This window comes from Rhamphochromis longiceps, linkage group LG13 (genome assembly GCF_057381845.1).
Source record: "Rhamphochromis longiceps isolate RC_006_pf linkage group LG13, R_longiceps_female_GT1.1, whole genome shotgun sequence".
Classification (NCBI taxonomy): domain Eukaryota; kingdom Metazoa; phylum Chordata; class Actinopteri; order Cichliformes; family Cichlidae; genus Rhamphochromis; species Rhamphochromis longiceps.
In genome coordinates this window covers 29,140,268-29,151,633 of record NC_140569.1, presented here as the reverse complement: position 1 = coordinate 29,151,633, position 11,366 = coordinate 29,140,268, and the positions used below count along the sequence as shown (strand labels likewise).

Here is an 11,366-nt window from a genome sequence, read left to right as displayed (position 1 = left end):
AGGTTTGATTGATTTAAGCAAATCGCAGCAGAGGGTGTTATTGTGGGTAAGTGAGTCACCCTCATTTGGGCAACCGCAGGCCTGTTCATGTCTCAGAACTTCAGTTGGTAACCAGTAAAGTCAGTTATGAGTTCACATGATGTGACAGTTATGCACATGCTGCATGCTGTTGTATAAAAGAGGTGAGGGTGTGCAGCATTGCTCAAGCTTTGTTGAAATCTGTCTCTTGTGGAAGTGAAGATCTTAAATGTATCAAATTGCACGTTAAAACCCTTCTTGTTTGTGTGTTTGCTTGCTCGGTAGAACAAGGCAGAGCAAGCTGCAAGAGCTATCAAGCTAGCAACTGGGTACGAAATACATGCACACAGAAACAACTTTAGATATGCACGATTAATAGAGCTGCACTGCTAAAGACGATGCATTGCTAAAGGAGAGCTAATATCATTTATTCTCCATGCATCAACAAACAAAGATAAAAAAAAATGCCTTCAAAAGCTTTAGTTGTGAAAAGGCATTGAGAACTGTGGATTTATCTTCCATATGGATGCAGGCTTATATTCCTTTACACATGAATGGAGAAGAATAGCACTAACAGCCACACCTGCACACCTGCAACTAAGGTTACATAATATTTAATACATTATATTACCGCATATTATCTGAACAATAGGACACCTGCTTTTTCCATTTTTAAAAAAAAGATTTACAGTCAAATGAGTGCATCAGCATAGGATCGCACTGTAGAGCAATTGTATTCCTTGAAAATGAAATGAAATTGTATATTTTCACATAAAATCATCTTAAATATTGAGAAGTTTCCCATTTGTTTTCTTCCTCAACCTATTCAGACATGTTTCTGTTTGAAAGGCAGACACCTGTTACTAATGCCTTTGGCATAGTAGAGTTCAGATCTTTAATTTCAGAGTCCACCAATCACTGATGTTTTAAGGTCAAACATGACACACTTGACTCCTCATCTCTCTCTCTTTGCAGCAAGTCTTTGCAGTTATAAAGTGCAAATTGATTGATGGGCAAGCAAGAGCAAGCTCCACATCAGCCTCAAGTGAACCTCGAGGCCAAAAGCTGGTATGCAGACGTACACACATGCAGATTTATAGCCCTGGTCCCAGAGGCATGAGTTACTTTCTGTCTACCCCCTAAGACATGGTCATGCACTCAGTAAAATAATGACTCTCTGAGCAGCAGTCAGTGATTGCTGGCCACAAAAATTTCACTTCAGCTCAGAATTTATGAGAGGAGTCATATTATCTGGCTTTCCCATAGGACACCATCAGGCCCTGTTAATTAATGGTATACAAGCTACCTGGGGTTTAAACAGATAATGGCTGTAATCTAAAAAGATTTGTTGGATGCAAGGTTAAATCCAAAGATTGCAGCTGTTTTTCACTGTTCATGTAGCATAGCAGGAGTGAGCATGTGAACAGCCCCACTCTACAGCTGCCCTCGGGCTACTACTCAAAATAAGAATGAAGTTACTGAACTGCTTTGTCCAGATCTACATCTCTGTAGTCGGTCTGATATAAAATAGACTTAATTGTGTCCTGGCTCGTCTTCGTTATGTGTGTGACGATATTAAAACCGCTTAACAAAACAAAGGAAACTTTAAATCTATACGTATAATTATCGCTTGAGCCCTGCTTACCTCATCTGTCAGGGAATGACTCGAAGCCAGTGGTGTCACATTTAGCCAAAGTAAACCTGCCCTGATTGTTTGTGGATCAACCAGTCTAATTAAACAAGAGCAAATCTAGTCATGTTTGCCAGGAGCAGGCTGAGTCTTGTTTAGCCTCACCTACAGCAGAGTTCAGTAGTTCTGTAATCTGCCTGGTGCTCAGAAGCAGAAGGGATTTCCTTTCTGCTTTATTGGTGTTTTCTAGAAGATGAGCCTGTTGGACACGTTTAATTGCTCGAAAGTAGACATCATATTTATAATCATCATGCTGATAATCATCATACTGATAATCATCATGCTGATAATCATTATGCTGATAATCTTGCATCACATTTTTTATTCTAATAGCTTTTCTACATTTCCTAAGACTGTTTCACTACAGGCTGGCTATTGTCTTGTATGTTGATACAAGACATTTTATATTAAATCATATATAAACCTATATAGTTTTTTGTGTCTATGAAATCCTGCTGCAGTTATCAGCTATGTTACTGCTCTGATGCAAGCTACATTATTATTAGTGGTAAACCACTGGTGGGAACCACACTTGCGTCTCATTTAACAGACAAAACTTAGCAGTAAGGAGGCTAAGCAGGCTGTAGCTCACAGATCAGCTACTCTATCTTTGAAATGTGATGGTCATGGTAGATCACGGTCATTATTTAAGCTTTATTAGTCTGAGCATGTACAAAGCTTGGTACAAATTCAGACGCATGTTTGACCGACTGATAGCTAAAGGTGTAATATAAAATAGAGAGAAGAATGCATAGATATAAGTAGAAATAGAGCAACTAGAACTAAATAAAAGCAAACCTGTACAGACATATCTTAAAAGATTTATATGTGATATATAAATCTCACAGCAATCATTATAAATGTTTGAATTTTCCAATATTCAATTTTTATATGAATCGGAGTAAGCTGAGCAGAAGACTTGGTTGATTAGAGACAGAATGACCCAGCTGGGTAGACTCCAGACCTCCATGATCCTGAACTAGATAAGCATGGATGGAGTGAGTGAGTGAGTTTTGGTGACTATTTACTCATGCCTTGATGGCTAAGGTATTGTTATATTGATATGTTAGTATAACACTTGAAAATTATCTGTTGAATTAGCCTGTTCTGTGGATCTGTCCTGATTCCTGTTTGCGTTAGGAGGCAGCAGGGTGGAGACTAGCGAGAAGTACTTTTCCAATGGTGACAGGATCCGTCAGCGCTCGCCAAACCCAGGAGGAGATAGAATCAGTCAGCACGGGCCGAGCCTGGTGTTAGACAGCTAGCTTACTTACCCTCTGCTCAGAGCCTAAAGTCTCTGTTTGGAAGAAGGGGGAAAGTTCTCAGCACTTTTCAGCAGCTTCACTACTTTTCCGTACACTAGGCCTCTTCTTTCACCATCATCATCATCGCTGTGTGGATTCCTGCCGACGGTCCAACTTGTGAGTGACACTGGGGTGTTGTATTCATGAGCTCTTATTGCTTTTTCACACCTTTGCATGTGCGTTAGTTTTATGCATTATGTTAGTGCGTGATCATCTGTGTGTGCCTTTTCTTGTCTAGTGTGTTTTTCTCTTTTAATGTGTCACAGTGTGTTTTTTTACCCAGCAGGCCGGCGGTATGGCTGAAGGCCCGGCCATGAGAAGCAGCAGGATGACATCAGGGGACAAACTGTACTCATAACAATGTTGGTTTCCACGTAAACGGCCAGCCACTTTGGTCCTGTCACCAGTGTCAACCCTTCTCCTCCAGGCAGTTGAATCATCATCGCATTTAGGGGCCTGTCTAATCGCGTTGTCCGGCTAGCCTTGACCTCCACGCTGACGGCAAAATATCTATTTCACACTGACTTCCTTTTGTTTTCCATTTGTCTCTCTTTCTGTGTCCCTCTGCCCTTTTCCTCTCCTCTTTTTCCATCACTCCCTGTCCATTTCTCTTCCTCTTTCTCCTTCAGCAATGCCTGTTTTTCTTGGCAGGTGAAGACTCACGATGGAGGTTTGGTCTCAGTGACACTGCACATTTTCCCCTCTCCCCTCGCTTCCTTGCTTACGGTCTATTCTCGGCCGATGACTCTGCGTCCTCAGCAGTTTAAAGGCGTTGCTCTCCCAAGGCGTTGAGCTAATTGATATTCCATTTCCCCATCTCTACGTCACTGCATCTGAATGTGTGACTGATTAAGTTTATGTGTGCGCATTTTTCTTTTTCTGCTTGATTGTTCAATCACCTTTGTGTATTTGCAAAGGGGCGCCTTTGTACATGCTCCCTCCTCTGTGAGTGCACACTTGGGTTGTCATTTTGTATATTCATATGTGCGGCGTGTCACTTATCATTGCATGCGTCTCCTGATTTAGGAAAACCTGACATGGCTGCTAGTGTTCCACAGTGACTGGAGCAAGTGTTATGTAATTAGACCTACTTCTATAGATGCTGCAGATGTCTCTCACTCTGTGTTTCAGTTTGCGTACGTGTGTGTGTGTGTGTGTGTGTGGGCGGGTGTTATGGTTAGCGATCCATCTCCCAGGCATCTGCTCTCTATTATGTTTTAATGGATGTCAGATAAGAACATGACAAACGGATACAAAATGCCTGAGAGACGCCTCAGCTGTCCCACTGGGGGAGCTCGAGTCTCGTTCAGGAGAGGATAACTCTCCCATTTTTCTCTCCTTCCTTCTCTTCCCACCAGGGGCCCAAAAACCAAAGCCAAGCAATTTTTGACGATAGTTTTTATGATTTGTGTTGGCTCTGCTTCTGTGCCAGATGGGTGGGATTTGCCACATAGAACAATAAAATGAGTGCCAGAACTATTAGTCAATCATTTTAAAGTATTTGAATGTCACTTTGTTGAACTTTTCTGTGACTGGGAACTTGACTTAACACTATTTGTGCTGTTTTAATGGTGTGAACCCCTCCTAAACTGCTGGTACTCCAAGCAGGTTAAAGTAAATGCTCAAAAATTATTTGACCACAGCTTTGTTACTCTGCCTGTTCCCATTTATAGGATAATTTTCTTTGGTCGTTTCTCTCTTCCACCATTTACAGCTTCATATTACAATCAGCTAATTACTTATAACAATAGCACTTCAATAGCACTTCAATAGCACCAAGAAGCGACACACTAAAAAACACTTTTGGTCAAATTTCTTGATTAACTTCACTTATGAGGTGTCAAAATTTAATTACTGTAGGGTTCATTAGCTGGTATCTAACTTTTAGTTAGCTTCATCCAACTACAGTGAAGTTTAATGTATGCACGTGATAATGTATCACTGGGGTTTTCTTTATAATAATGGAACAATAAACATGGTATATCCTTGTAGTTTAAGCAAGTAATAGTCTAACTAGACAACACAATGGCTGGGTTGTGGCATTAGTTGTTTTAACGGAAAACACAGTAGTATAACATACTTTTCATAATTGAAAATTGCAAGACTAATTTTAAAAGTTGGTTCAACTGGGGTTCATGTGACACAGAGCTTTCTGGAAACCCAGCTGCTAACATCAGCCTGCACAGTGCTAACCCTAACCAACCACTGGTGGATGTTAAGAGGTTAGCTGAATATAACCAAATAGACAAGGAAAGGGTCATTGTGAGTTGAACGAAGGACAATTTTAGATCCAATTTCAAAATTCTGACTTGTTGAAAAGACAAGAATCTCAGAGTTTTGTTGTGGTTTAAAAAGCACAAGCAATGGAAATCTATAGCAGTTACTTATATTATGGAAAATCATAGACAATATGAACATAAATAATAGATGTAACTACATTGGAACTGAAGATTGGTTACCAAACTGCTTTTGTGTAGCCTTAAGATTAACCAACCTATCAGATAATGTGCCTTTAAGTTGTAGGATTTACAGAGAAAGAAAAAGAGACAGGACCCATTATTGAACCTTGAGGAACTCCAAAGGTTAGAGAATCACACATTCTCAACATTAAATACAATAAACATGCATAAAAATAATGCAAGAGTTATAATGGTACCTTAGCTGATATTCTCTGAATGATCTTGCGACAACTTCAAAAGTAAAATTTACTCCTAGAAGAACAAAATTTTGTAACAGAGCTATTTGTGCTGTGCCTTTAATGGTAACCCCACCATTTTCCCTTTTACTTTACATCTCTCCTTTCTGTCCTATTTTTTCCCCTCCTGGATCACCTCTCATTTTTCCAGATGGTCTTTTCACACTCCATTCATTCTGCTTGGACAGCAGGAAGTCAAGCCTGTAAGACTGGAACATGAATGTGTCCCCATTGGATGTTGATCCACCCATCGGAAAAGAACTGGAACTCTGGGTTCTCTGGCATCTTCCAAGTTAGCACTATCAAACTGGCTACCAAGCCTTGAAAATGAGTTAGGGTGTAGTTTACCTTGATTTAATACCCTTTTGGTCTGTTGCACTACTCTGCTTTTTAAAAACTTTTACTGGAACTCGATTTTCAAATGTGCAATTTAAAAAAAAAATCTTCATCTGGCTCTTGGTTTGGTATAAGGATATTATATCACTTGTATGGCGTATTATATGTCACCCAAAAATATATGTTACAAATTAAATTCATTCACACACATTCTCTATTTACTCCCTCATGATCTTTACCTTCACTCCTCCTCCTACCCAGCCACAGTCTGCTTCTCATTGCTGCACTTTGTTGGAGAGCCAGCATTAGAAGCTCCCCGTGGCCTCTTCAAATAAAGACAGTAATGCACATGACTTAACCAAGTGCTGTTCCAGTAACCATCTTCCTGACACAAATCAGTTGCACTGGTTGGGCTCCTGTCCCATGTTAGGACCCCTCTTTGAGCCAGGCTGGTATCCTGGAAACTACGTGGTTTATGACTGCTGAGTGTATGAAACACAGCACTGCTTACGGGGAGTCCACAGCTCTTCAATGAAGACTCCATCCAAACTGTTAGATGTTATAGCTAAATTCATGTTCGGGGTCCTATGATGCTAAAACCATGCTGCAGTTTTTTTTAATTATTAGAAGGGCTATTTTAAAAGTTAAAAACATACTTTTTATATCAGAGATAGGGTTCGGCCCGATTTAGGAAAAATTGACTAAAGTTGATCTGGATTTTTTTTCAGTGATTACTGAAAGATCATCTTGTTGTTTGTGAGAAAATATCACCAGCTACTAACCAGATTAATTTGATTAATACCAGGGGATTGATTTGTGCAGGATGAGGGGGGAATTTTCAGTTCTGGGAAAGTTATCCAATCCCTGCTGAGTCACATATATATTTGTGAGTGCATTTGTGGAACCTCTGCATGGTCACCGTTTGTACCGATGTAATCTAGTCATGCAAAGATTTTATTCACACATATGCAAATCCGTGTACGTGTGGACACAAGCATACTTGAATTTGAGTGACCCTGTGTTACTGAGTAAGCATGTAAACAGTGATTGCAACAGTTTTAACAAGCCTGGACTTGTGCAATCAGTGCAGATCTTGTGTGTGTGTTTATTAGTCAGAGATTGGAGGTTGGGTAAAGGTGGTGAGAGACACCTAATCCACAGTTACAGAAGACTTAGCTGGAGCATTGCTAAGGACAGAGGTAATACTCTTTGTTTTTCATGTTGCTGCACGAGTGTGCGGCGAGAAGATGGCACTACTGTGATTAAAAAAAGGCACTTCTACATAATTTACTTTGTGCATCCCAGCTGAGTGACAAAGGAATAAAATGAGAATCAAAAACACGACTGTCACTGTTTCACTACATTTTATAGGATATCTATAATAGCTTTTTAAGATTGCCGTTGCACTTTTCTTTTTTATGTTCATGATGATGTTCATTGTGTAAAGTCACAGGATTTCCTAAAACTGCATTTCCTCTAGTGACCACTTGAGGTTGACTCCTAAAACAAAGCAGTTCTCAGACGTTTTCACAGTCTGGTACAAAAGTCATGGAGAGTTTTTACCCTTCATAAGAACTTTGGATGTTGTTAAAGTTTACCTTTGACTGACAGGTGTGGTAACAATGGCAGCTGTAGCTGATCAGTGTGTGTTAGACCTCACCTCCTCTTCTTAATGTAACTAGAACTAGACTTTTTTTTGTGTTGCTGGTTCGTACTGGGGCGTAATCTGACAAATAATAAGCCCTGAGCCCATCAAAGAAGTTTGCGCTCCAGTTTTAGGGAGTGAGATTCGATCATTTTATTAATCTGTTACGTTTCAAAATGCAAAGCTGAGAAACCAATGGTTATAACACATTGAGTACATACACCTTTATATACAGTCTATAGGAAAAGTTTAGAGTACCCCAAGACTGCAGGGTTTGTACCACTGTGAGAACTACCACATGTTACACTGGACAACTTTAAAAAAACAATTATTGATTTTTTAGTTATTCATCTCAAAGACAAAGCCATGCTAACACAAACAGAAAGAAATTTTAACACACTCATGAAACACATTCTTATAACAAACAGCAGTGGCTGTCTTTGGTAACATAGTGACCCAAAGGACAAGCACTGGTTGCCTCAGACTCTGCTCACGATTCAATCTTCCTGTCTCTGATTATTGAGTTGTGGGCGTTCTCCATCTTTTGTCTGTGGTGGTTGGAAATGCAGATGCTTGATGAGGTAAACTTTTTGGAGTGTTTATAAAGAGGCTATAGGGGGCTTGTAGAGGATTATGCAGGATTTCCAAAGGATTGGTTTGGTTAATAAACCCGGGCTTGTTGGGTCCTGCATGTTGACAGAAAAGGGAATGCTGGTTTGCAAGGAGGGCAGCATATCTATGAACGTAGTGCAAACAGGCGCATGCACATACCTTTGGGGTGGCAGTTGTCGTGGTGAGACCAAACCTGCAGCAAAGCCTCTCTCAGTGTGATAGGCCAGCTTCTAAATCTAATAACAGATAAGTGGAAACTGCACAGCCACACTGGCACACATGTGCAAAGAATTATGCCCCCGCCCCCCATTAACCAGCAAACTATCACTGGACTCTGACAGCAATCATCATCAGAGAATGAAAAGCAGCAGAGCATAAAAAGAGGACCGCAGCGAAATTCTTTGCATCCTGCTTTCTTAAACGATTGGATGGAACCCAGAATCAGTGAGGGGTTAATTGTTTGTTCCACGTGCAAAAAACCCAACAAAACAAAAAATCAAGATGTTTTAGTTTGTTCATTGTAGGCCACATGTGGACAGGGATGGTTTAAACTATTTACGCTATTCTGGGAAGAAACTTTATTACTTATCCCTCTGCTTCCTTACATATTTCTGGCCGTCCTCATTAAACACAAGCGCGACATGATTGTGGTTGACACTAAATATGATTATATGTAATGTCCAAAATCTAATCACTGTTTTTTTTTTGCTTTCCAGACATTCCAGACAAGTCTTTTTTTCTCTAACCTGCAAACATGTACATTTGGATTAAAATGAAATATGAAACGAGGATAAGGCCTTCCCAGCAGAGCTGCCAAGTGTGAAGAGCCATATTGAATGACTTGCCTTCAATTCATTTATTCCACTGAAAGCGTAAGATGACTGACTGCTGGAACTTTCTGTGCCTTGGAAAGGCTCAAAATACTTCAAGTTTAACTGTAAGATTAAAAATCAAAAGAAAGAAAAAACATTGCATTGTTCTTTATTAATAAAAATGTTAAACTCACAATGCACACGAAAACTTTCAAGCAACAAAACCATTGCATACATTTTATGTAGCACTCAGTCCAATAGAGCCCCTCTGGGATGTGGTAGAGCGGGAGATACACATCATGGATATGCAGCCTACAAATCAGAATCAGAATCTTTATTGTCATTGCAGCAACAACACATTGAACAACGTACAAAAGAAAAACAGTGTCATAGTTAACAACCACCCTGTATGCAGACGCTGTGCTACTGTGCTCAGAAATGCTCACATTATCATAGATAGAAACATTAAAGTAGGAATTTACAGTGGAAACAAATGATTTTTAAAGCAATGTCAGAATCAGTGCATCTACAGGTGCAGGAATTTTGCATTGTGTGCACAATGTGCATATGTGTGTTTAGCTTGGGTAGTATTACTACTACAAACAGACTTAATTGGAACAAAAGACTCCAGGGCACCTGTGGACGCAAGAAGACACAGTGATCAGAGTTAAATCCCTGCAGAGAGACGGAGGGAAAGCAAAACAATGATGCAAAGAGACCAACACAGCAGAAACTTTACTTTTATTCTGTGTGATGCAAGTCGCTCGCCTTTTTAGACAAGTTCCTTTTGTACATTACTTTGTGAATAAACACAGACACACAAACACAGGCTTGTTTCAATTACTTTAAAGTCCCAGGGACGTCTCCTAATCATCCTATCATGACCTAATCCTAACTGTAAACCAGGCTTCATTATAACATTTTAGAATTTACATTATGGAGATTTTCCTCTTTATCCAGCAAACAAGGGCAGGCGTTCACAACTATTACACATAAACACACATGAATACACATACTTCTCCTCCCCGGTCCCTCATTTTGCAGACAACACTCAGCTGGCCTGGACTACAACCAGCAGCTCTGATTCCTAAAGTAAACACTGCTGAGATATTTCAATCTTATCACCAGCCACTCTCTTCCCTTTAAAACTCTCCCCCTTAACAATCCCAGACACACACACACACACACACACACACACACACACACACACACACACACACACACACACACACACACACACACACACACACACACACACATGCCATTCAAAGACTGTTGATAACTCTCTTTACAGTGCGCCTTGAAGTGTTTTACAGTAAGGGGTTGACCCTCGTGTCATTGATGAGGCCCTGGGTTGTGGCATTGTATTACCAATAACAACACTCGTTTTTTCTTTCCAGATTGAAGTCTTAGATGTTAGGACACAGTAGATAAGCACAGCTGATAATGGTAAGCGTCGAGCTGATCCATTGATTTGAACAACATTCACCCTTACTTAAAGGTCACCTGGGGGGTAAAATGGCATATGTAAGCTATAATGTATCTCCATTAAAATGCCCTTGTCTGCTGTCTGTACTCAGCTTAGTGCAGTTAAAATCGCTTGCAGCCCTTTACATAAGTATACCACCCATTTTATGTTGCTATGTGAAGTACTTGATGAGCTCTCTTAGGGAACTTTTCTTTACGTGTATTCTTAAAGAAATAAAGAAATAGGACAAATAGGACATTCAGAGCTCTTCCTTGGATGTTGGCTGCCTTTAGTTCTGTTCTCTGATCCCACACTGATTCAATAATGTTGAGGTCTGGGGAAGCCAATCCATGACTGCTGGAGCTCCACTGTGTAATTTTGTATCCAGGTATGCTTTTGCTGAATTGGCAGTGTGATGGGATCACTGTTATTCTGAAAAATAAAGCCATCACCAATCAGATGCTTTCCAATGGATCAAAATCTGACATTTTTGACCAGATCCCCATCACTGTTGGCTGAAATGCAAGGACATGACGTCCACTGACTGTTGTTCTGCTCCAATTACTTTTTTGAGCGTGCAACTTTTTCTTTTGTCCTTCACTTGTGCAGTTTACTCAAATTTTGTAAGAACATTTTGCACACCAGGCCAAAAAAAATATGCTTAATTTTTAGCAAAAGTTCTTTGGGAGTCTCCTTGTTAGTACTAAAATGCAGTTTTATGCATGCCATCTTTGTGGATTCAGCTAAAGAAATGGAAACAAATTACATGTTTTTTGTGACAGGCTG

At 40.0% G+C, this 11,366-nt stretch overlaps 1 long non-coding RNA gene across 1 annotated transcript; it reads left to right on the top strand.

Annotated features, from left to right (window-relative positions):
- Positions 1–909: 909 nt before the first annotated feature.
- LOC146656061 (uncharacterized) lies at positions 910–10,361 on the top strand. The gene is made up of 2 exons (XR_014914405.1): positions 910–3,129; positions 3,299–10,361. It is a non-coding gene; the product is annotated as an uncharacterized LOC146656061 (long non-coding RNA).
- Positions 10,362–11,366: the final 1,005 nt, after the last annotated feature.